The sequence below is a fragment of the Numida meleagris genome, chromosome 2 (genome assembly GCF_002078875.1).
Source record: "Numida meleagris isolate 19003 breed g44 Domestic line chromosome 2, NumMel1.0, whole genome shotgun sequence".
NCBI lineage: Eukaryota > Metazoa > Chordata > Aves > Galliformes > Numididae > Numida > Numida meleagris.
The window spans coordinates 88,563,652-88,588,354 of record NC_034410.1 but is presented as its reverse complement, the minus strand read 5'-3'; the positions used below and the strand labels follow the sequence as shown (position 1 = coordinate 88,588,354).

At 41.5% G+C, this 24,703-nt stretch overlaps 1 protein-coding gene across 4 annotated transcripts in view; it reads left to right on the top strand.

Annotated features, from left to right (window-relative positions):
- The window catches only part of CARMIL1 (capping protein regulator and myosin 1 linker 1), a 177,785-nt gene that overhangs the window by 13,869 nt on the left and 139,213 nt on the right, over positions 1-24,703 (top strand). The window contains exon 2 of one of the 4 annotated variants that reach the window (XM_021385951.1): positions 5,959-6,039. The exons of the other annotated variants lie outside the window; for them this stretch is intronic. The gene's annotated coding sequence lies outside the window, so the exon portion shown is untranslated. The remainder of the gene's footprint in view (positions 1-5,958; positions 6,040-24,703) is intronic. 4 annotated transcript variants of the gene reach the window in all.

Below are 24,703 nucleotides of genomic sequence, written 5' to 3'. Positions count from 1 at the left end.
GCAAAGCACAGCTGAATGCCAATTGTTCTCAGGCTTCTGTATAGGTATGTCAACTCAAGATTTGAAAAACTGCTTATCTGGAGAAGAGTGGTGGTCAGTCTTTAGCCAAATCCTAAGAGAAGTCTTCAGAAATGGCCTAATCCAACAGAGATATATGTTTCAACTGGAAACTGCTGCTTGTTTTTGCCTGCACTGAGCACTTAAAAAACGTAAGATGCACAGGTCTCAACTCTTCAAATATGCATATTCAGATTACATTTTAGGTGGCAGTAGGATTAATGCCAGCATTGAAAACACCTTGCTTTTTTGCCTTCTTACTGTTAAACTGTGATCTTTTATCAGCATACAGAGATTTATTTAACTTAGTAAATGCTTTTTGTAAGCCTTTGAAATATATTTTCCTCCCTTAAATAATGTGAAAACAGCTCCAAACACAAAAGCTGGGGATTGAGTTAGTTTCATGTGCTATATCTAATGTAATGCTATCCTTTTAAAGTCCTTCCTGTAACACGATTAGATCGATCTGCTGTTGTTTGTATGTGCGTGAAATTGTGTGAAATTAAAATCCTGCAGGTTTTTGTATGGTATTCATTTATCACAAATGTAGCCTTAATGTAATTTCAGTAGGTCTTTGTTCAACCTGAATGGTTAACAAGTTTGCCTAAACAGATTATTATTCTATTTCCCTGTATATTTTTCTGGTGCTTTTTTAGGGGAGGGGCAAGGGGATGGGGGACTACTCATGTTGTTTGTGGGCCTGTTTACTCATGCCATACAGAAAAAGCTGCAGACAATGGTTTGAAATCAAGACTGTACTTTAGAACATATGCATGGTTTACAGAAGCCATTCTGCCTCCCTCATCACCTCTGTCCCTGTTCCGGCGGCCTTCCACTGCTCCCCAGGATCCGAACTGTATGTTGCTGACATTGTCTCTCCCTTCAGCCATGAGCAGCAGTAAGCTTGAATGGAGGTTAGTGCACTTGTGCTTGATGCAGAACTTCAGGGACCTCATTTCCTTGCCTTCCCAGGTGCTGCTAGCATGGAAGCCAGAGCTGCCTGCTGCTGCTGTTCTCTGGCTGAGTAAATTAACACTGCGTCAAGCCGGATGCATGAATCTGCATGGTGCTGCTTGACTTCAGGACTGGACGGGAACAAGGCATTTTCTAGCTGTGCTGCTCTCAGAGCACCAAAAAAAATGAAGTTGGGGACTTGTATCAGAGGGAATGCATTTTCTTACAATGTACGCACCCTGTGAGAAGCCAATATTGGAAATGTTTCTCCAAGAAATCTAAAATAATTCCTAAATAATTTCTAAAATAAATAATAATATCTCTGCTTGTGCAAAAAGGGATATACAGTCTGAGGGAGCTGGCAAAAAGGAGTAACTTTCTCTGCCTTCCTGTGTCTGTGTTTCTGAAGTGGTAACAGCAGCTTTTTCTGGAACATGGAAGAAGAGTTGGCACAGACATCAGACTTTCAGCCTGGCAGGAATTAAGCAAACTGCCTTATTGTTCTTGTGTTTTTGTGTTCTCTTGAAATACGTTTTTCCATGGATTGGGCATAGGGTTTGATTCTAAGTAACCTACCATTCTCACAGGGCTTTATTTCTCAATAATTTCAGATCTGATAAAAGACTGTTATTTCAATACATTTGTTTATTTACACCATTGCAGTTACCATTGAAAGAAAAGTTTTTGTGGGTTTCACAAACTGCACGGGCATTGTTTCTATAGGAATACCATTGTGATAAGTTAAACAAATTGAGAGAGAATTACAGAATAATATATAGGACCTGTGACAGCGTACAGACAGTGCTCCTCCCTCTCCTAAAACTGTGTTTGAAGCTGTTCTTTACCTTTGAGGTCCTGATCTCTGCACTAAATCTTAAAATAATGAAGTATGCTGAGAAAATCCCTAAAAGATGTAGGATCTAGATGTGTCTTTGGAAAGCTTTCTGACTTATTTGGCGCAGCACAGTTATTACCATCTCATGCCTTGAAGGACACTGAGCTTTGTACCCATCGGTATCAGATGGCCCTTCCTGGGGTAGCAGAGTTGTCATAATTGACCTTTGGATAATCTGATTGCTTTGTCTAGTAGAACAACAACAAAAAAATAACGTCATAGAATATCCTGAGTTGGAAGGGACCCATAAGAACCATTGAGTCCAGCTCCTGGCTCCATATGGGAGCACACAAAATCCAAACTCTATAAGAGCAATGTCCAAATGCTCTTTGACCTCCGGCCCTTGGGGCTGTGCCCACTGCCCTGGGCAGCCTCTTCCATGCCCACCACCCTCTGGTGCCGACCCTTTCCCTAACCCCCAGCTGCCCCTCCCCTGACACAGCTCCATGCCGTTCCCTCGGGCCCTGTCGCTGTATCCAGAGAGCAGAGCTCAGCGCTGCCCCTCCGCTCCCTGTGAGGAGCTGCAGCCGCCATGAGGCCTCCCCTCAGCTCCTTTGCTCTGGGCTGAGCCAACCCAGGGACCTCAGCTGCTCCTCACACATTTTGCCCTGCAGACCCTTGACCATCTTTGTAGCCCTCCTTTGGACACTCTTCAAAAGTTATATGTCTTCATGTGGTCACACTGAATCTGTCCTGCCATCTTTTTTAACTTTGTCTGTGGAAATCCATTAAACACGGTTCTGCCATGCTTCTGCTGTTTCTGAATAACCCAGCTGCTCAGATATGTTGAACTATATCTACTTAAGGTGTGACCAAAACCCAATTCTGGTTTCTTAGCTCAAAGTCTACAGTGCTCCCAGGTGGTGTCTGGAGCCCAGACTTGCAGGGTGAGGAGTGGACTGGATTGGATTGCTCTGTTCAGGGCTTTGCGCACTGCCTGAGGGTTAGTGGGTCTGTTGAGGTGTGGTGGATCCAGGCAGTGGGACTGGACATTTGGTTAATTCTTAAGGCCCTGTGCATGCACTGACATGAGGAAACTTAGTATCTTGGATAGGGTAGCCTCTGGCAGTAGCATTAAGCTTCTTTTCTATTTTTTTTTCTTTTTTTTTAAATTCCCATGTAATGGAAAAATCTGTTCTGAGCTGATTTTAGCATTACATGGAGGTAAAAATTCCCAGCGGTTTGCAGTTATCAGTATACCACTGTGTGGCAAGGTTGCTTTCAAGCATCTGAAATGGGGATATTGATGTTTTCATCTCCTGTAGGCAGAGTTCATGCGTAAAATTAATGTTGAGCTTCTAAGGGTGTTTAATGACGACCCCTCCCATGAATGTGTACCGATGTGCATGATGTTATACCCATTGGTGCTTAGATTGTACTGTGTCTTAAAGAGCCACTTTATTACATGTTACTCAACAAATGCACAAAGATTATATATGTTTCAAAGTTTGTTATGGTCTTATTTTATTTTAAGGTCAGTAGAGTAAGCAAAATAAGAGGCAATAAAATCAAATCTTCTGAGCTCAGCGTGTTGCCTCTTGCATCAAGGTGATGTTCAGCTGCTACACGTGTGGTTTCTGCAGACAGCCAGTGTGTCTGCAGGTTCTGCACTGCCTGTTTGTTTCAGCCAGAGAACACCTCTCTGCCAACACATGCTGTGAAAATCCTGAGTCTGGCCCATCTTCTGTGCTGCTTGTAGCTTTATCTGCTTCGTTATTCATTATTAAATGCATACTTGACAAGTGCTATAAAATCCCTTTCACTCTGGCTGAACCCAAGAACCTTCACTGAGAGTCTGGAGGGGTCATTAATTTTTGTTTAATGCAAATGCTGTGTATTTCTGCTTTCCACTAAGTGCTCTTCACAACAGCTCACTTAAAAGACTGATAGATTCTCTCTGAAGAGTACTTTAAGCAGTGGATTAATGTAAAAATGAAGTCCTAAATTTTTCCAGGTATTTATTTAACATAAAAACATGAATACCTTGTGTTTGAAAATGTTCCTGAAGGTCTGGTAATACATTAGGTCTATGTAAAAATGAGAGTTCATGCTGTGCAGTATGTGTGTTGATATATGTACTGCTGTATTAAAACAACTTGAAAGCAGTTCCCATTAAAATGAGCACTGAATAAAACTAAAGGGCATGCTTTACTAACACGAACTACAAGGGTTCAAGTTTTCTGACATTTTAATTTTAAACTACTCAGTTTAGACATCCAGTTTTGCAGTTTTTTGGTTTATTTTAAACTTTATCATTAAGTAAACAAACAAATGGAGGCTTTATTTTTCCTTCTTAAACTGTCTTGTGTAAGCACTGGCTTGTCTTTCTGCTTTTATTAAGCGTGTTCTGACTCATTTTTATTACGTTAGAGAGAGTCCTTTTATTTGTTCTTTCTTATGGGAACATTCGAATATTTGGGAGCTATAACTACCTGTTTCTAACCCACGACACTAGCTTTTCCTGTAAAGGAAGAAGAACAGAGATCACAATTTGATAAGAAGATACCTTTTCAAATACAGACTTTTTGGTGATGAGTTTACCTTGGCTAAATCTTCCAAGAAAACGTATGTATGTAAATATTTGCTTTTAAAACATCTATTTTGAGACTGTTTTTTTGGAAGAGCTTTCTCTTGGGTCAAGAGATGTAGCCTCAGGACTCCTCATGCAATTGGATATAACAGCAGCAGTGGCCTGAGACATCATTTTTACTGCCAGAATATCTAAGGGAGGTAGAGCTGACCCTTCCTCCTGAAAAGAGCAAAGAAGCAGATAGGAGGCTGCCTGGAGAGTATTTGAAAACCAGACCAAGGAAAGGGAGATCAAGGCCAGAAGAATTACTTGCTGTGCAGGGAGTTTCCCTCTTGTTTTCTGTACTTGACAGACTGCAGCTGTGAGCCATGTCCTTCTGCACACAGCAGAAGGCCTTGGATAGAAAGGCACACTCTCCCTTCCTCATCGGGGGTCAACTTGTGTCTTTATAATTGGGCAAACAGAAGCTGAAAAGAGCTCAAGTGGCTTTGGAGGACTTGGTCAGGCTACACACACACTGTTTTTATGGCCCTTATTAGTGAAGAAGTCCAAGGAATTAAGTCTACTTGTGCCTCAGACTCTTGGGTTTTATCCAGTCTTAATTATGACCATCTTAGCTGTTCCATAGTTTCAGTCTACTTGGCCGAGTCCTGGTGAAATAGTTGCTGAAATAGCCATAGGATGGCAGGTGGCATGCAGGTCTCCTCAAAATGCTGTAAACTAGGCTGGGTGCCAGGAAACAATTTATCTTTCTGAGTGGCAGACTCTTAGTCCCCTGCCTGTCTTGAAGTTGTGGGGTGATTCCTTTTGGGCCATAATATCTCCTCAGAGAAGAGATGCTGGGTTCCTGGGTAAGCATGTAGCTGAGGACCTGGCTCTTGGTAAGCATGTCGCCAGTGCTGGTTTGGCACCAAATGTAAGGAGTCGTAGAATCATAGAATGGCCTGGGTTGAAAAGGACCTCAAAGATCATCTAGTTTCAACCCCCCTGCTGTGTGCAGGGTTGCTAACCGCTAGACCAGGCTGCCCAGAGCCACATCCAGCCTGGCCTTGAATACCTCCAGGGACGGGGCATCTACAGCCTCCTTGGGCAACCTGTTCCAGTGTGTCACCACCCTCGGAGTGAAAAACTTCCTCCTAATATCTAACCTAAATCTCCCCTCTTAGTTTAAAACCATTCCCCCTTGTCCTGTCGCTATCCACCCTCGTAAACAATTGTTCTCCCTCCTGCTTCTACACTCCCTTCAAGTATTTGAAGGACTGCTTCAGTGCTTTAAGTGTGATTATCTGCTACAAGTTCCTTCTGTTCAGTAACACTACATCTACTGGAATGCTATGTTTTCAGGGCATAGGATCAAACTTTCCTTTTTATTTCAGTGTGGCAAAACTCACATGAGTTTTGGGAGATTTAACTGGATCTGTGCATGCCATTTGCAAGAAATAACCAACTGGATAAACCTTGTTGTCTTATTTCCTCCAGCTGGTTGTGCGTTTACAAAAATGCCGTGGTGTTTGTTTTCCAGGTGGATTTGACACCTCTTCCTTGGAAATCTCAGACACATGTGCAGAACCTACTGTTCAGATGCTTGAGTGTGGCTTGATGGGTAATTGTCTGAACTTCGTTCCTACACCCAAACTTGCTGATGTAAATATTAGTGTTTATCTCCTACAAAGACTCACATAGGCAAGGCCCTGCTGTTATTTGTGCCAGTGCTTTTTCAGTAAGTGCTGTCTCAAAGATTTCTGGAAGGAGTGTGGGCATGTGTGAGAATACCAGCCTGTGTTGCTGAGGATGGTGTGTGGTTGTTGGCTTAGCCTTGCTCTCTAAAAATCAGGCTTTGCTGAGATTTTTCTGCTTCCCTTCTGTTCTCCCTGCCGTGTTGTTGTTGTTGATTTTTCTTTGGGGGGGGGGGGCGAAGTTGGGGTGTGGGAGGATGATTGTTAGCACATTGAAACTTGAAAATAAAACTTTAGCGTGTGTTTGTTTCAGATGTTGTTATATCCGAGTACATGAGAATGGCATTAACTCTTGAATTAAAAATGCATTTTGGCTGTTGTGTTTATGAGTGAAGATTTAGAAAGTTGGGACCGTCATGCAATCATTTATAATGGCTCTTTCTAGCAACAGAAAGCCAGAAGGATAATCTGTTACCTCAGGTCATATTGGCAGTCATGTCTGCTGTTGCATTCATTTCTTTGGATTTAACGGTAATAAAAATGTCTGAACATAAGCTCTGAGAAGTATATTGATAACAGAGTGAATGATAAGTATGATTATTTAATAGCATTAAATACTTATGTGGAGATATATAAAAATCTCTAACCAGCAGCATCCAATAATGAAAGAGGATAGTCAGTTTACTGTTGCCATCACATAAATCATCTTATACCCATTCACACTGGGCATGGACCTTGAGTCTTCCCCCACACCTTCAAACTAAATAAATGTTTTGTTGTTGGCGTATTGGTTTTTTTTCCCTCACCAGATTTAAAATGTGATTAGTTGGATTGAATGAGGGGGATGATTTAATGACAGGAGGTTACGATCTTGAATCCTGCAGTCATAAATGATACTGGGAGCTTTCAACAGCTGTTTATTTTCATAAGAAGGCAGACTCTTTTGGAAAGACTCCACTTACTGTGCAGCTGGGAAAACACATATCAAGCAAAAAATGCAGTTTGAGTTGGGCTTGACAAGCCAACTTTTTTTTTTTCTTCTCTTCCAACATGAAGTCTGTGTTTTCATGTAGGTGATTTTGGTGTAGTTTGGTGCCTCTTAGTTTGTCCTTCCCCAGTGAAGCCCTTGTGGTAAGCTCTCCTGCACAAGCGTTCTCTCTTTGAAGGGAAACTTAGCATCTGTGTGCTGCCCTGATGAGCTGTGATTTCCTGGGGAGTTTGAGGCAGGCATACCCACTGACTAGAACAAATAAATAAAAAGCATTCTGTAATTAAAAATTTTCTCTCTTACACTAATGTAGGATTTTCCTGTTTTTAAAAAGCTAATATATCGTAGAAGATCTGTACGATTTGTTGCAAATCTTTATAGCAAACTACATATTTTGCAATGTATTTATTTAAAAAAAAAAAAAAAAAAAGGAAAGAAAAGAACCAGAAAGGAATTGTTTCTGTCTCTTGGGAATATCACCTACAACTGAGATGTAAAACTCTTCCCTGAAGTGAAACTGCGCAGATTTATTAAGTAGGGAAAAAACATAATGCAAGGCAACACAAGAATTTAACAGATTTTAATAAATAAGCAGTATGCAAAGACAAGAAAGAAATATTTATAGTACTACAGGTCTTGGTAGTATTTCAAAGGACCTTGAAAATATTGAAGTGCAGCTGTTCTTGTTAAAGTAATGTCAGAGGATCTTTCATTTGAAAAATGTGAGTATGGTGCGGGCTGGCTCACATCCTTGCAAGTAAAAGTCCTGAAAATAATGACCGGAGATGTTAGCATCTGGCTAGACTGAGGTGGAATGATCTACAGATTCGAAGCAGACTTTAGGAAGATGTTTTATGATTTGGTAACCATCCGTGAGTGTTTATCTGGTTTTGACTGATGAGTCTGGGGAAGGGATTTCAGTGCGAAAAAAGCAGTGTGAAAGCAATATGACTTCTGAAGAAGCAGCCCTTGCTCCCTCTTAGTTAAGTAGTGAGCATGAGCTTCTGAAATTGTTGTTGGATGAAGCTGGAGATTTTCTAGCTTCTTAACCACAATATGGTTTTGAGGTTGATTCCTGAAATGGATAGAGGCAACCAACTCTGTGTAATTAAATAGAAAGCAAAAACGGTACTTATTTGCCCAGGATGAGCTTTGCTGTAGGAAGAAAGAAGAAGGGCCCTATTGAACGGTCATGAGTATTGAAGTATTTCATTTCTTTGCACTTCTTGGTTGTCTGTGTGTGTGCTGAATAATCTGACTGACCTTGACTCTTATGTGTGATTGTGTAAGAGATTGTTCAGTTTTGACTTGTTGAATACTAGACAGTTTTGCTTGGTCTGGAAACTTTTCGTATGTATGGGGGAATATGTGGTATAATTCTTTCTTCAGAAGTTTCCATTTAAAACGTCATTAATGTTTAAAAATACTTTTGGAAAGTTGTTTGCAACTAACCTTGGGGCCTCTGTCAGAATTATTCTGCTGAGCGACATAAGCAGCAAGACCAAATTCTGTGGGCTCTGTGATAGTTTCCATTTCATTGTAATACAATCCATAAACTGCCTCACTTGGTTTGTTCTCCTGTGTGAGGGAATCCATTGATCTCCTGAAAAGTTGATGCTTTACTGGAAGGAAAAAGCCTATGGTATCCATGATGATGCGGATGTTTTTCTGACTGAGAAAGAGTGACCTAATGTCAAAGCCCTGCTTGGTTTTTGTGGCCTTTCACTTACCTGTTTAAAAAGTAAAAAGTGCTAATTTCTTCGTAATCCCCCCATGTGGGAGAGAAAGGGAGAGAGAGAGAGAAAAGCAACAACCTGTGTGTGTTTCTGAAAGAATAAAACCACAGAAATAACTTTGAACACTTTCCCTACCATGGTAGTTCCTTTTTGTTATTTCTAGCCATATGCGAGAGACCAGGCTGCCTGTAGTGAGCGTTTGTCTTTCCCTGGTCACCAGGGGTGAAAAGCTTTGCAGCCAGAAAGTGACTGCACAGTCCTGTGGCCTGCTCTGTTTTGCTGAAGGAGGTTTCATGATGGCAGGAGGGATGGACACTGAGCAAGGTGAATGGACTGAGGCTGCTGGAGGACAGTTTGCCATGCTAGTGTCAACTAAAGCCAGGTTTCAAACCACAATGTGGTGGATTAGCTCTTGGAAGCTGGAACTAGTCAGCTTTGTGGTGCCAAGAAGGGAAAAACTGATTGAAATGTTCAGGGCATTTCCTCTCTCCCCATTCCTGTCTCTTGGATCTTTTATTTCGGTTAGCAGTTGAAGCCTGTGTGCTGAGTACTGAATGAACGGATTACGCTGCACTAGCATTAGGTGCCTAATGAGCCTCATTTTTAAAAGATCTTGCAGACTGCCTTGGTTAACCCAGCTGCTTTTTTTAGAAATTCTTGCTTTGGCAGAAGGTTTTCTGTGTGTTTGAAGAATGAACATATAAACCACTGCACAATTTGCAGTTAAAACGGAGGATGTAGGGAATGGGAGGTGTTAAAGGAGATCAGAAATTGCAGAGCCAAGTGAAACAATTGCTCAGCATCGCTTTTACATCCCTGTCTCAACAAGACCCATTGGCTTGCATATCGCGTAGAAGAGAGTGGAGATGTGAGCCAAGCTCTGCAGTGCTTGCTGGGGTCAGGCTTTAGAGAGGGACCCACACTTCCCGACTTTCCTTTGTGTAGAGGTCTTGAACAGCTGTTTCCGGAGTATACTTCTGTTTTAAAAATCATTTTTCTTCTAGAAGTATGTGGAATGTCAAGGCCTAAGTACACAGGTTAAAAATGCTGGCCATGGGCCACCGAAACAACTGCCTAAGTTACAGGAGTTGAGATTTCTAGCATGTTTGCTGCAGCTGGTGTCTGTCTGCAGGCCTGCTCGTACCCATGGGAAGCCCTGGGTAACTCACCCAGTCCTACGCAGTGCTGCCGCATGCCCTATAACCTTCTATCTCAGCTTGTTGAAGGGACCACTGCTCAGCCCTTTGCTAGTCCTTGTGGCAAGGTGAAACCTGTGGGATGTTTACCTGGATGAAAGCAAAGGGTGTCATTGGAGCTCACTAAGTCGCTGGAGGGTAGTTCTGAGACGGGTGAGGGGAATCACCCTCTGAGTATAGAGGGATCGAAGGAGGCACCTAGGCTAAATGCCTGTCTTTTAGGTGACTCAAATCTAACAAAATGATTTTTTTTTTGCCTCAGTTCTCTGGGCTTTGCTGTTCCATTTGAGAAATGAAAAAATTTCCCTGCATCGCCTCACAGAACGATTCTTCTGCTTCTCATGATGCATCTTGTTTCTCAAAGGATGTCTTTGTTGACGGAGATTTCCATGGCTGCGCAATACTTGGTTGTCCTGTTGCTCTCTCCATTTGTCTTACTGTGGCATGCTGTAATTGTGGCTTCTGGTCTTCTAGTGAAACCTGTAATGGTGCATGGGGAGGCCTGCTGTGGTCTGTGTACATGTGCTTAGCAATTCTTTGTGGAGTCTGCTGGACACCCCTTCCACTTCACCATGATCTCTGAAGTGTGTCCAGCTCTGCCTTTCTCTCTCCGTAGCTTAGAGGCAAGCAGGAGGGGACCAAGTTGGTTGCGCAAGTTAAACGTGTTCAGAGATACGGTGTGGGCGCAGGATAGTACTAGAGTACTGCAGGACAGATAACAGCCTGGATAAAGTGAGTGATGCCTCAAATATTGGTTGTGAGGGAAGTATGTTGAGATGTGCTGTAGGAACAACCCTGTAAAACATGGATTTGATAAAGAATGAGTTCTCTGGGTTGCTGCTGCTGATGCTCTCTGCAACTGTGTTGGTGGGGACCTTCAATGCCCTCCTGTCCTGATGTGAGTGGGAAAAGCAGTTAGTGTTACAGAGTTGTCTTGTCAGAAGGCATTTTAAGAATCTTGTGCAAGAGGTGAGTGGCCATGGAGAGTGGCTCAGGGCAAGAAGCAAGAGGCTAGATGAGGGTTTGTATACAGCTGTCAAGCTGCTTTTAGAAGAGGTGAGGCAAATGGTTTTAAATAAAAAATAGATAGAATAAAATGTTGCCTAACTCATCACCAGTAAAGAATTTAACTAGATAGCAGCAGTCGTGAGGGGACAACCTCATATGAGCAGTTCAGTCAGTGCAGGCAACAACCCAAGTTTGTCATCTTTCCCTTACGCAGTTATTTCTTGTGCTGGTAGCAGGCAGCGCTCTCAAAGTGCAGCTTCTGAACTGACGACTTGCTTTGCTCTGAATATTATCTTGGCAGTTTTTGAAAGTCCAACTGTGAGCCTACTTTATTCTGTTTACTAGGGGATCCTATTTTGTATTCACATAATGTTTGCTTAAATGTAATATCCTGGGAAGGCTAATAATCCATTGTAAATATGACGCAGCCATTGAATGCCTTGCTTAATGGAGTTCCTTGTCTTTTTCCCTTCCCCCCCAAGAACTTTAATTATTTTTCTGGCATCTTCATGCAGTCACTGTCTGTAAATGTGGATTTATTTCTGTATTCCCTCCTTCCTTTCGCAGCTCCTGCTGTTTGTTGCACTGTAGTGTCCACTCTGAGATGCTGAAAGCTTTGGGAGGTGATGTTGATATTCAAGCAGGACAATGGGCTCTCAGCCCTAGTAGGGTTTTGTAGGCAGTGCTTGAGTTGAAATAATAAAATGATGTGCTCTTGGCAATATCTTTAGTTTGGGATATAAAAGAGAGAGAATTTCAATGAATAACTGTTAAAAAAGCCTCACATTCTCTTGCAAAAACTTAAAATGTCTGGAATCCAGAGCATTTTTCCTTGCATGTGATGCTTCTGGCTGGTATTTCATCAGCACCAAAAAATGGACCTTAAGCTTTGCTGTTGTCTGAGGCAGCTGACAGATATGATGGTGACAACCAGAATGTCACAGCCTTCTAGTGAATGGGCAAATTACAGCCATTTGTCAGATGGTCAGCATGTTTCAGGGACCAAGCAGTGATAAGTACGCAATGCTTGTGGTGGTGAAGCAAGCTGGAGAGACTGCAGTGAGAGGCGACTGAGCAAGGGTCCTTCTTCTTGCAGCTGGATCTGCAAGGCTGCCACATATGTAGGGCATTTACACGTTTGATTCCTTCTCCTGAGTGCTTCAGATATATGTTTCTTCCTCTGGAAATAGAAATATAAGCAGCTTGCAAATGATTTCTTATATATATGCCTTGGTCATAGATAAGTTTATTATTGTATTGATAGGCTCATAAGAAATGTCTTGTTTTTTTTCTTTATGCTCACATGACATGCAGATCTGTTCCTTTCTCTTTTTCTTTCTCAGCATTTTCACGTATATCTCAGATGTGGTAACTCAGTGAGTGATGTTCTGACACTTCATCTCACTTTCTGGAGGATTTGGGTTAGAATCAGCTGGTATCAAAGTGACAACAAAAAGAAAACCAACACCCATCCCCAGACCAACTGACCAGAGCCATACACGCCCCTCTGAGCCCTCAAACCCTTGCTGAAGAGGGGCAAGCAGAGTGCATACAAGATGCAGAGCTGCTTCTGCCTGGCCTCTGACTAACCAGACTGCAGGCAGATGAACAAACTGTTATTTGTTTTTCTCCCTTTCTTTTGGAGAATGACTTCATAAGGTTAGATTGGTAATGACTTGTTTATTGAAGCTGCCTGGGTGATTTGATCTTTAGGCACCTTTCCCACAACTTTTTTTTCTGTGTTTCTTGTCTACATTATGTCGTTCTGAACAAATCTAAGCTGCAAGTGATGCTTGGTGCACTTTAGTAGAAATTGTAGCCAGTTCCTAATTTAAATGAATAATGATGAACTTTACTTTTTTTCAGCTAAGCATAGAGTGTATGCACATCTAAGATATTAGCACCATAGGAATGAGCCTGGGGGTATCTCCATCAGTGTGTTTGCAAATGAGCCTGCCTCTTTGTGGACAGGTTAGCTGTGATAATTCCTAATCCAGTGTTTGTGTTCTTGTTATCGGTTAACATATTCCAAACAGGACAGGTGTTGTTAAGTGTATAGGAATGGCAGCAGGGTGAGAGAGAGTGGCTTCTGTTTGGACCCCTTTGTGAATCTCAGAATCATAGAATATCCCAAATTGGAAGGACCCACAGGGATCATCATGTCCAGCTCTTGCCTCCACAACATTCAAACTCTCTGTCTGAGAGCAGTGTCCAGACATTTCTTGAACTCCAGCAGCTTGGGGCCGTGCCCACTGCCTTATGCAGCCTGTTCCATGCCCACCGCCCTCTGGTGCAGAACCTTTCCCTAACCCCCTGCTGCCCCTCCCCTGACACAGCTCCATGCCATTCCCTCGGGCCCTGTCGCTGTCCCCAGAGAGCAGAGCTCAGCTGCAGCCGCCATGTGGCTTCCTCTCAGCCTCCTCTGCTCTGGGCTGAGCCAACCCAGGGACCTCAGCCGAAAGGTAAAAGTGAAACCAGGGAATTTGCTCCTTTTGCCCAGAAGTCTTCCATGTCACGCCTCTCCGCCTTGTGGCCCCACCCCACGCCCCTGTTCCCAGGAGGAACAGTGGAACTGCCAGAGGACAGGATCCCCGTAGGGAACCAGCAACCAGTTGCCAGGTGAGTTGCAGTGTAAGAGCAGAGCTGGAGTGGGGGTAACAGAGCCTGCCTTGTGCTACTACACAACAGAACTGCTAATTAATATGGGAGCAAGAGGTCAGCCTGGAAGGCGTGTGGGAAATGAAGTGCTGCTCACTGTAGCAAATGGCAAAGGGAGCTTTCGCTAAAATCTCTATTGGACACACTGAGTGTCCAGTTGCTCTGTAACAGTTAGACACAACAAGGTCCAAGTAAGCTAGGATCTATTAGCACAGCAGTGGAATCCAGGACAAGGATTGTTACAAATTGCTATACATTATTTTTAAATATGTGTACAGTGTTAGCTGGCCCTATGTCTACTCTAGTGTGTGTAGCACCATGCAGTCCTCCTAAAATGAATGGCCACCTCCCATCGGCTTCAGTGATGGAAAATTTCATCTTTCAAGGTTGTATACAAAATTGCTGTTTTTAAACTCAGGTTCGAAATGCAGTGCATACCTGCCATTCTGTTTTAATTCTGGTATATCTCAAAGGAAGAAAACTGTCAGGAACAGAATGCGTCTGTGTCCTTGGAAAGGCACAGTTAGGATCTGAATAGTAGAGAAATCATTTAATGCCACATCTTCCATTACATTGTCAATGTTCACCCCATGGGAAGACCTTAAAGTGTTTTCTTGTTCATCACCTTACCTCTAATTGCTGTTGAGTCCTACTTTTCCAATTATTCCCGTATTTCCAAGAGGTATGTATATTAGATTTACTGTATACCATGGTACAGCAAACAAAGATCACTTTCTTTTTTGTAGAAGACAAAGGGCTATTAGTTAACTGGCATTAGATATGTGTGGATATGACTTGGATAATAATTCCCGCTGCTTTAATTATTTTTGAATACAAGAGTGGAATTTTCAGACTTTTAAAGTAAAGCACGTGGTAGACCTAACTTACCTAGGCCTTTTGAAAATCTTTCTTTGTTCATAGCTGCAGTTATAAGTCTCTGAATGCCTTTGGATACATACTTGATAGCTGATAACTACTAGAAATTTAGGGAAGAAAAACCATTCATTGGTGTTATTTGTGAGAGTCAATAATTAGAAAGGTTTTTTTATGGGGAACCATGAAAGGATGCTTGTAGTTATTGTTTTTTTTAGCCAATATGTTGGGATGAAGTCTTGAAAACCAAAACTTTTTATTGTCAATTATTTGTATATTGCTTCTTGACTCCTGATGCATACTGAAAGCCTCATACATCCTTCTGAAAATATCATAAATGCAGAAATAAAGCTGCTGCCATAACCTGAAGAATAATATCCAAAGTGACTATGATAACCAAAAATCAGAAGAGAAAATGAATGTACTTGTGACAGAAGGCTGGAGCAGGAGGGGTAAATATAGCCACTCAGCTTTGATCTCTGTTATCATTGTTAAATGGGCTTCTCCTGACAATGATGCAGAGGATGCAGATTAAGTTCCCCTTCTCAACCTTGATGTGGAGATTGTTGTATCTTTCTGTTGATGATTTACTTCTGAATTTAGACACTTAATTACCTGGCTGCTCCTCAGCCATCAGTCTATCCTCTGCTGTTGTGACCTGGAAAGCAGTGACTTGGGAGGGCTGATGTGGCTTGGGAGGGGATACCCCAAGTGCACTCTTCTACCACCACAGAGGTTCAGGGTTTCAGTATGGAATAAGTGTGAGGAATAGTTGTAAAATATTTCCTATGGTGTCAAATGTGGGGCATTAAACTTTCCTTGGAATGTTTTGCCTTGACAGTTCCTTAGTTTTATTGCTCCTGGTTTGGCAGGAGCCCAACCAGTGTGATATCACGTCTGTGCGGATAATGAAGACGCCATTTATTACTGTTAGAATAAAAAGCTATCAGTTTAATTTAAATGGTGTTATCAGTAAGTGTGGTTCTTGATCTAGGAAACTACTCAATGAATCTGTGTTAGCCTTCCCATTAAGTCTTTACAGAAGTGCTTCTTTTGCACTTTGTAGCGCAATTGGGCCAGTATTTTCCAGCATCACCTGTAGGCCCTGCATGCTACCTTAGCAGTACTGCCAGGCTGAAGGGGAGAGCCCTGCAAAAGCTGTGTCATGGAAAGGGTTGTATCACAGTCCAGAACTATGAGAGGGGTTTTCTGGCTGTACTTTAAGATGAAATTTGCCAAAACACTCTAGGCAGCTCAGCTGTGGCAGAGACCAGAGCTGGAGCAGGCCCTCAGTTTCCAGAAGCAATTCTTTACAGTCACCCTAATCCAGGTGTTTTTACAAAGCTTCACTGTAGGATGAAGGGTGTTTTTCATCCCTGGGGGACCCAGGTTTTTCCTGCCTGTACAGCAATGCCTGTGTGGCTCAGGGCATGAATTCCGGACTGGGTGGTTTTTGTGCTTCTCCATCCTCTCCTCTTAGAGGCTCTGAGCAGGGTAGTATTATGCTGGGTTCCTCAAGTGGATGTTGTAGATAAATTTATCTTGTTTTGCAGCTGAGATGCTGATTTTTCTTCAGGTGTGGTAAGTGTTTGTCTCGTCTGATAAAAGCTGTCTGCAAACTGGGTTTGCAGCATTTTGAGGGTGATGCTTCTGATTACTTTTTATTTCTGTGTTTTGTTAGTTATAGATAAGGTCTTAGAGTCACATAATCATTAAGGTTGGAAAAGACCTGTAAGATCATCTAGTCCAACCATTGGCCTGTCCCCACCATGCCCACTAACCATGTCCCTCAGTGCCACATCCACACGGTTCTTGAACACCTTCGGTTATGTGACTCCACCAGCTTCCTGGGCAGCCTGTTCCACCACTCTATGAGAGAAGAAATTGTTCCTAATATACAACTTGAAGCAGTCTTGAAACAGTGCATACTTCTAGAGTAGAGAAGTTAATAAAAATGAGGAAAAGTGATAAAAGGAAACAATAAAAAAGTCTGCTTTGGTGGAGCAGGTGATGCTAGGAGATGCCAGTGGACTGCTGCATGGTAGGCATAGCTGAGAAGAGATTGGATTATTGCAGTTTTCCCAAAGGATAGGGTGAATCATTTGGTCAAAGTGGGGACAGTGGTGTGTTGTGCAGGGAACTAGATGTGCCACCTGCAGAAACAGGCAAAAGGAGAGTTTTGCAGGAATGTACCTCGTGGGATGTTTGCCCACAGCTGTTTTACCTGCACAGGGAGAAATGCAGCAGCAGTATGTCCTTAAAATTTGTTATCATTGAGGTTTTTATTTATCCGACTGGAGAGATGTTGGCTAATGCTCATTAAAAGGAATATAATACAGTTGCCCTGGCTCCCAAGCTTTGACCTTTCTGATAATTAATTATGAGGAGGAGCTATGCTATCCAGGAATTCTGTGATTTTTTTTTTCTTGGTATCTGCAGATGAAATGCTAAGTCACATCTTGAGCCAGTGATGGAGCACCAGGGCCAACGCAGGGGAGCTCAGATGCATGCAGTGCACCTGAGTAGTCAGGAAGGGGGGGGGCCAGGATCCACCCCTTCCCAGACCTCATTTAAGGGTTGGCAGTGGAAGTAAAGGTATCTTGCTGGAGATACCTGCCTACTTCAGCATTCCAAAGGTGAGCACATTTTTTTCCTTTGTTTCTGCATCCATGGCTACTGCATTTGAGCTTGTCCTTGTTTGCTGTAGCCGCAGACTTTATTATCTCACTATTATTGCTATACTTTCCATCACGTTATAGCATTACAGTATCAAGGCCAGTACTGATGCTGAATACTGGAGACTGGCACACGACTGCCACCCCACAAAGGGGATGTTTAGTGCCACGTTTGTCTTAAACTTCTGGTACTGATTTGCTTTTTGTAAGGTTACAGGCTTGTATTTAGCAGGAGGTACATTGCTCTTGCGCTTTGTTGGTACTATAAATCTTCTGGAGAAGGTGTTTGTTCAAAAATATGCATGTGTTGTGTTAGTAGTACCTGTGAGTTTGGGCTATTGAGTTGTGTGGTGTCAGGTGCTATGTCATTATATGTATGCAGAGGTTTGAAAGATTCTTATCTTGGAAGAGCGGCACAGGTGAGGATTATACACTTCAGCAGGCTCGACTTCTCTGTTATTACTAATAAAAATGACAGAATTGGTTACTGTTAAGGCTTTTGTTTTGGGGTTGAAATAATCCCTGAAATCATTCCAAATCATGTCTGCTCTGGTTTATCTGCCTCTCTCTGTAGAAGAAGAGTAGTCCCTGCTGCTGCAGCAAGCTAATGGTCAGGAAGTGATGCAGGTCTGTGATCAACAGTGGACAGCCAGAACAGGACGTTCAGATCACGAAGGAACACTGACTTGCCCACTTTTATTGCTTTTTCATTTTTATTTTCTATTGTTGAAACCTGCCTTTATTAGCTGGTGTCATTTTCTAGAGGAATGGGAATTCTTTAATTGTTCCTTTGCATCAAACTTATGAGTGATTCTAACAGTTTGGTAGTGAGGAATCTGAACGTTTTTGTTCAGGCAAGGAATTTGCTCCCAACAAGGGAGCAAAATATGTCACTAAGGTGGACGTCTCTTGTTTATTTACTGTCAGCTGACTGAGTTGAAAGCAAGTCTCTATGCTGTGTCTTCATGTTGCTGAATTGGCTCCTGATTTCCTACCATTTTCTCATTTCTTTGTCACTTAGCTCCTCATTTTCCATCCTTTCAGAATATGGATGCCCATAGCGCTCTTACAAAAAGCCTATTTTAAGGTTATTTCAAGGGATTTCCCCATTCTTAATGAACTTTGCTGTGAAAATCACTACTTACTTATTTGCAACTGCCATTTAACAGTAGGCACAGCTTTCCTCTTTGAAAGTAATACATATTTTTATGGCTTTTCACTTTGTATGTTTGCAGTTGCCTCATTGAATTTTTCTGCTGGAATACAAATAAAAATCACCAAGTGAAAAGAAACTTGTGTTTGTTTGGTAATGCTCATTGCCTTCATATTTAAGATGGGACTCACTCAGCAGTTCATTTTAGCACTAACAGTACCATTTAATGTAACTAATATAGCAGGACTAAATTGATAGCATTGCTTTAATTCTAAGAAACTGCTGTTATTTGACAATAAATTTCTAAAGCGAAAGTCATATGTTTATGAACTTCTGAAATCACACTTTGGAGCTGAAACTAATGGTGTAACCTGAAGTAGTGCAACCTACCCATTCTTTGCTTTGCACTTTGTGATTTGCCCTTTTAAAGTTGTATGGGTATCTAACCCACACAGTAATTTGCCATTTCATGACCGGTCTGTGCCGTTGCCTCTTGGGTAAGGGAAATGTTGATGGGACATGACCAAAAACTGAGAGGAATTAATGAAAAGGCTCCTGAAGGAGAATGGTACTTTCTCATTATTAACATGATCAACTCTTATTCTGGTGAGAGGCTGTATTGTAATAAACATTTAGAAGACTTCAGCAGAAATGCTGTCAGCTCAAAAGGAACAGGAAGAGCTGATTGCTTATGGGCAATAACTATGTATGATATAAATTATTTACAGAGTGCTTAAATTGTCAGAGTGCTTAAAACAGAATGGGGAGTTACTTGTGTCCTATAGCAGGGGTAGCTTTTGCAGCCTTGCAGGAAGAGAGCTAGAGATAGATGAATGTAGCAAACAAGGTTCCTTTGAAATAAATCAGTGTGTTTTCACACCTTATACATAGGGGGTTTCTGCTTTTACACTCTAAAATCATGTTAAAATAGAAAATACACACATTTTAATAGTAAAGCAAAGTAATTTTCTCTTTCTGTTACTGCTCTTTACAACAAACACAGTTAGGTATGTGACCTAAGGCATTAGAAGAGGGTCTGAAACAAACTAATGACAGCACAGAAATTCCATACTGATACTGCCTGCTATTAATTAGACTCCACCTAGCAGGCACAATTGTAGTATTGTGCTGTAGTTCTGTCAGCAAGCGTGTTAGGAAGGTTAAGAGCAATTTACTAGCCTTAGAGATTGACAAGCATCTTGAGAAGCCAGAGTGGCAGTTTGATGGGTGTCACGCTTCCTTCAGTGTCAGTAGGCTGGTGACAGGGCTCCAGGGACATGGTACTGCCTCTTGGAGAACTTGATGGGCTGTTCATCCTGGCTTCACAGGTTTCTTGGCAGTTTTTGCTGGAGCAGCAATATTCCCTTCCTAGTCTTAACTCTTGTTGTGAGCTGCTGTGCAAAGTCCTGTGTTTTCAGAGAAAATTGTATGTCTATGAAGGAGCATGTCTTCTATGTGTTTGAGTCCCAAAAAGCCTAGACTAATACATTGAGCTCTGTGGGACTGTGCATTTGCCATGTGGATTGAAAGTGGTAAAATAATACACGTAAAATACTGCAAATATTTAAGTGTCTTTTAGGATTTGATCTGTAAATTGTTGATCAGTTTGCAAAGTACTTGATGAGTGGACAGGGCACTGTGGTTTTGTGGAATGCTGATTTTCATGTGATAAGAGGTAGAGTAATGATGAGGTCATTCTTTGAAAGTCAAGGTGCTTAGCATCCTTCCTGTGTACTTTGTAAGTTATTGGGATAGAGATCTTAGAAGGTGCTTCCTAAGTCTGTGAATTGGTTGGAGAAGCTACAGTGCTGATGTGTTTTAGTTCCATACAGGAAGAATTTGGAAAAATTTGGGGGAAGAGCAATGACAAGCACTTTTTGTTCCACACGTTAACCTTTGAATTGTGTGACCGTACTGAATATACTTCTTAAAATAATGCAAAAGATTTTGCAGTGTAGCAGAAGCGACGGGAGGTGAAGTATTGCTACAGAAGGTGAAGATATGAGAGAGTATTGCAGAAGTCAGGGAAGAGAGGTTATAGGACATAATGGCTGTAGGTGTTTAACACAGGCTATAATACAGCTTAGGGAACTCTCATCAGTTCCATTCTTGCAGTAACAAGCCTGATGTCTCAGTCTTGCTTCCTCTTTATCCATTGAGAGTCTGAATATTGGTTGGAAAAAATGAGCAAAGCCTGGGAGACTGTTTCCAGCAGCCTGGCATAAGCAGGATGAGAGAGAGAAAACCGTGCTTCAGCTGACATGGAGAAATTGGCTCAGGGGCTAGGGAGAATTTTGAGATAGCAACAAAATATGAGGCTGAATCCTTTTGGAGCTTTGTCTAATTAATCCACTCTAGCGTGTCTGTCTGTATCTTAATTATTTTTTTTCCTTGACACAAAATTTAATTTTACGCGGAGTCGCCTAGTTAAAGATGCAGGCTTTTTCCTTTTTCTCAGAGAAAATGGCATGCTTCATTCTCCTCTTCCTGCAGTAACAAGGCCAAACCGAGTGCTCCGGCAGCGGGCAGAGAATTGCTGTCTTTGTGTCTGCTTGGGCTGCTGGCCCTGGGAGAGCAGAACTGCATTCCGTTGATCTGTTGAGAAACATTCACCAAAAATACTTCTTATGGAACATAAACAAATGGGGCTTGCAGGCGTGTGGATCTGTTTCTACAGTTTACTGTTTGAGCTCGAGTCTTATTTCTGTGGTAGTGTTGATTCAACAGACTGAAAGAGCTGCCTGTGCAAGGTGGTTCCCCTGTGAAAGTTTATGGCAACTGACTGTAAGGGATGGGGCTTAGGCACAGGGCCACCTTATCAGAGCATCTGTGACAGAAGAGTGATGAGGAGATGCCTTCCAGGCCAGTGACGGGCTTACCAAGGTTTCGCCGAGACATGCTGACTCATGCAGTTGCATTGCTGTGTAAGGCGATGGTGTGTGAGCTTCTGATGAAGAAACGTAGCAACTAAGAAATTTTTGGAAGACCTTCTGTTGTGCCTCTCCATTGGAGGTGTGCCTCATGGGCAGAGTGTGCTGGCTTGCAGGCCTCCTTATGGCCTCCTCCCTTTGCGCATCCCTGCTGCCTCTCTGCTGACCAGAGCAGGCTGTGGCCTTTAAGCTTACATTAATTCTTGCTGTTGTTTCACTGAGCCATCATGCTGGTATGGAGTGAGGAGCAGCACTGAGAGGCAGGCCTGCACTCCATGGGGGCTATCACATGTTTTATTGGTATTGGCAAAGCCTTTGACTGCCTCTCTCAACAAAACCAAGATAAGCATTCTTGTAATAAAGTTGAAATGAAATTTGCCTGGGTACCTCCTCTGCTCGTCCCTTCTGAACGTGTAAAATAAACCTTGTAAAGATTAACAATGCAATAAACACCAAAACACTTACTTCTCAGTATCCCTTCTGTGGTGGCAGCCATTTGATGCCGGTGTGCTGAAGGCTGGAGATAGCCCAGAAATGAGCTTTCAGGTGTTGCTGTGCATGTGGATCATCTGTAGTATGGCATAGCCACAACTATTGCCATTCAGAGTCTCCTTTTTCTTTCTTCAGCAGTTCATTTTCAAATCTGACATCAGATTGGTAGTGTAGAGAATCAGCCTCTTCTAATGTGTATAAAAAGCATCCAGGGATACCTACCATTGCTTAAAAAAGCAAAGCTTATGTATTTCTGTAAAGTATTTCTAATTATTGTGGGAAAGACAGCTCCATAACTCATGATTAAAAATTATTTTAAATAACCATGTGCTTGAAGTTATGTGCTCTACTGACCTTTTCATAGTCACTGCTGCATTATTAACCATTAGAAGAAGGTCTTTTAAATATTATATTAATATATTTCTTTGCAATAGAAAGCTTTTTTCACAAACTTGCGGTGTATTTTTGCCTTAAAGGGGACATGATACAAGATGAGCAAAGTACATTGTACGGTGTTGGTGTAGCGTAAAAGATTTTAAGTTCTATTTGCAGTGAAGAATTAGTTTCTATAAACAGCAGTTAAAGAACTTCTTAGAGTTCATATTAGGATTCATATTAGGCTTAAAATTAATTTGACAAAAATCCAGCAAATTAGACATTAGCAATTAAGAAAAGACTGTGGTCAAATGATTTATCATGTGAAGAAGACGACATTTTTTTTCTAAGTTCATCAACTGCTCAGTGACTTTGAGAATTGTTCTGTTATAAAGCGTTGATATATCGGGTAAAAAAATAAGTGGTGTTGTGTTAAATGCTGGTAGTGGTCTGGTGGTGTGGGTTTTTTTTTTTCTTTTTTGAGATCCTTCTGCTAGGTGCTTCCTGTCTCTTGGTTGTAAACTAGCATTTGTTTTTGCTCTGTGAATACCAGGCTATCCTTTCTTCCTTTTGTCATTTACTGTAGTCATATATATATATATGACTACATATATATATATATATATATTTTTTTTTTTTTTTTTTCCCTTGCCCTTTCAGATTAAGGCTTAAGCCTCTCTATTCATTTCCACTGTATTGGAAGTTCCTTGTGGACATTATTTGATCCTTTTGACTGCAATGCAAACAAAGAGTATTTTGCAAATTGGCAAGTCACTGCTCCTCTACATCAAACAAGACTCCTTTTAGACCTAGCAAGCTGATCACAGTGCTATCCATCCTTCTTGGGCAATCTCTATCATGATCATATGTAATAATGCTTAGTGCCATCAGTAATTTAAAAAGGAAAAGCAAAAACAAAAAAAAAACAAAAAAAACCCAAACAACAAAACAACAGAACAGAGAGAGAAAAAGAAAAAAGGATTCACAGTGATTCCAGATGTCATTTTCTTTTTAAATATAGCCTTTATGATGTAGCTATGCTGAACATGTTTAATCTGCAATATAGATTTCTGTGCAAAGTTGTCAGAGCTATACAGTTTATAAGTGTCAATCTGCAGCATGTCCCAGGCTTGTGCTGCCCCCCAGCAGTCTCGCCTTCCCCCTAAAGCTGATGTGTCAGCACTGGTATGCTTGAGTTCTGAATTAATTAGGCATTCTGCTACCAGGCTTGTATGGTTAGCAGAATTCATGAATTAATAATTTCATGCTTTCTGTGGAGGAAAGAAGGTGATATGTTGGCTGTCCAGCAGGTTTTTTTTTTTTTTTAACTTTCATTTCTTGCAAAGATTAAATTACTAAATGGGTGGCAATAAGAGCACTGTTGTTGGGTCAGTATTGTACAATTATGATCTTTTTCTGATTTGAATTCTTCCTTCCAGCTCTTTTCCCTTTCTGTTTTAGTGCTTATTTTAGGGAGAGTTTTTGCTGGCTGTTTTAATGAAGATTTTTTTTTTTACATGTTTTACTTAAGTTGGAAAAATTCAATATGAAGAAAAAGGCAATTTTGTCTCTCTTCCTGTTATTGTTTTTTACACTCTTTACACCAGCATCCTGTGCCAGCTTTATCAGAGCAGCAGGAACAGAGCAAAGACAAGTAGGGCTTAGGTCATTTTCAGCCAGGCAGATTCATCGGAGTCAGGAGGGAGGTGGACTTGTGTCATGGGAGGCCCAACTATTGGGACATAGCGTTCCTCTTTGCTGGTTGTGGATGTTGTCCTTGGAAGCCCAGGTGTGATCATGAGCCTTCGGCTCTTGAACCTCATTTTCATGTTTTCGGAATGGAGAAATAGCTGTGTGTTTAGGATAATGAAGACCAAATCACTACCATACATCTGGAGACCAGCTATATGTCTACTTGGAATATGTAGCACGAAGCTAATACAATAACAGGAAGCAATTGTGAGGTGATATGGTGTACAATTACTACAGTTTATTTTGGAATGGGAGCGTCTCTTGTAAGTTCCTGTAAAATGATCCCAGACTCTTAAATCAAGTTTTTATGTATCTGTTACATGTGCTGTATTGATTTATATCTTTTGTTTTCACAATGAGGCATCAAAAGCGCTGCAAGAAACATATCAAATAGACCTTTGGATAAGTGTATATATACATTTATTTCATAATTTCAGTTACTAGTAGATTTTCTGCTGTAAAAATAAGAGAAAATATCTTGCTTTAGAGTTTTCCAGCGAAAAATCAGACTTTTCATTGAGTTATATAGACACCGTAGTTTCCTTTGCTGGGGACATCCGTACCTATGGTACAGCTGTGTTTCAAATCCCAAAGAGTAAATTATGATTGATCCTTATTTGCTCAAGTTAGGATAATGTCTCTTTTCCTCTGCCATACAGCTGACCGGAGATAAGCTGTCTGTGTCTGTAAGGGAATACTTTGTGAAGAGGCAGTAGTCTTCGTTTCTAGACTGGGCCTTTATTATAACTTCTAAC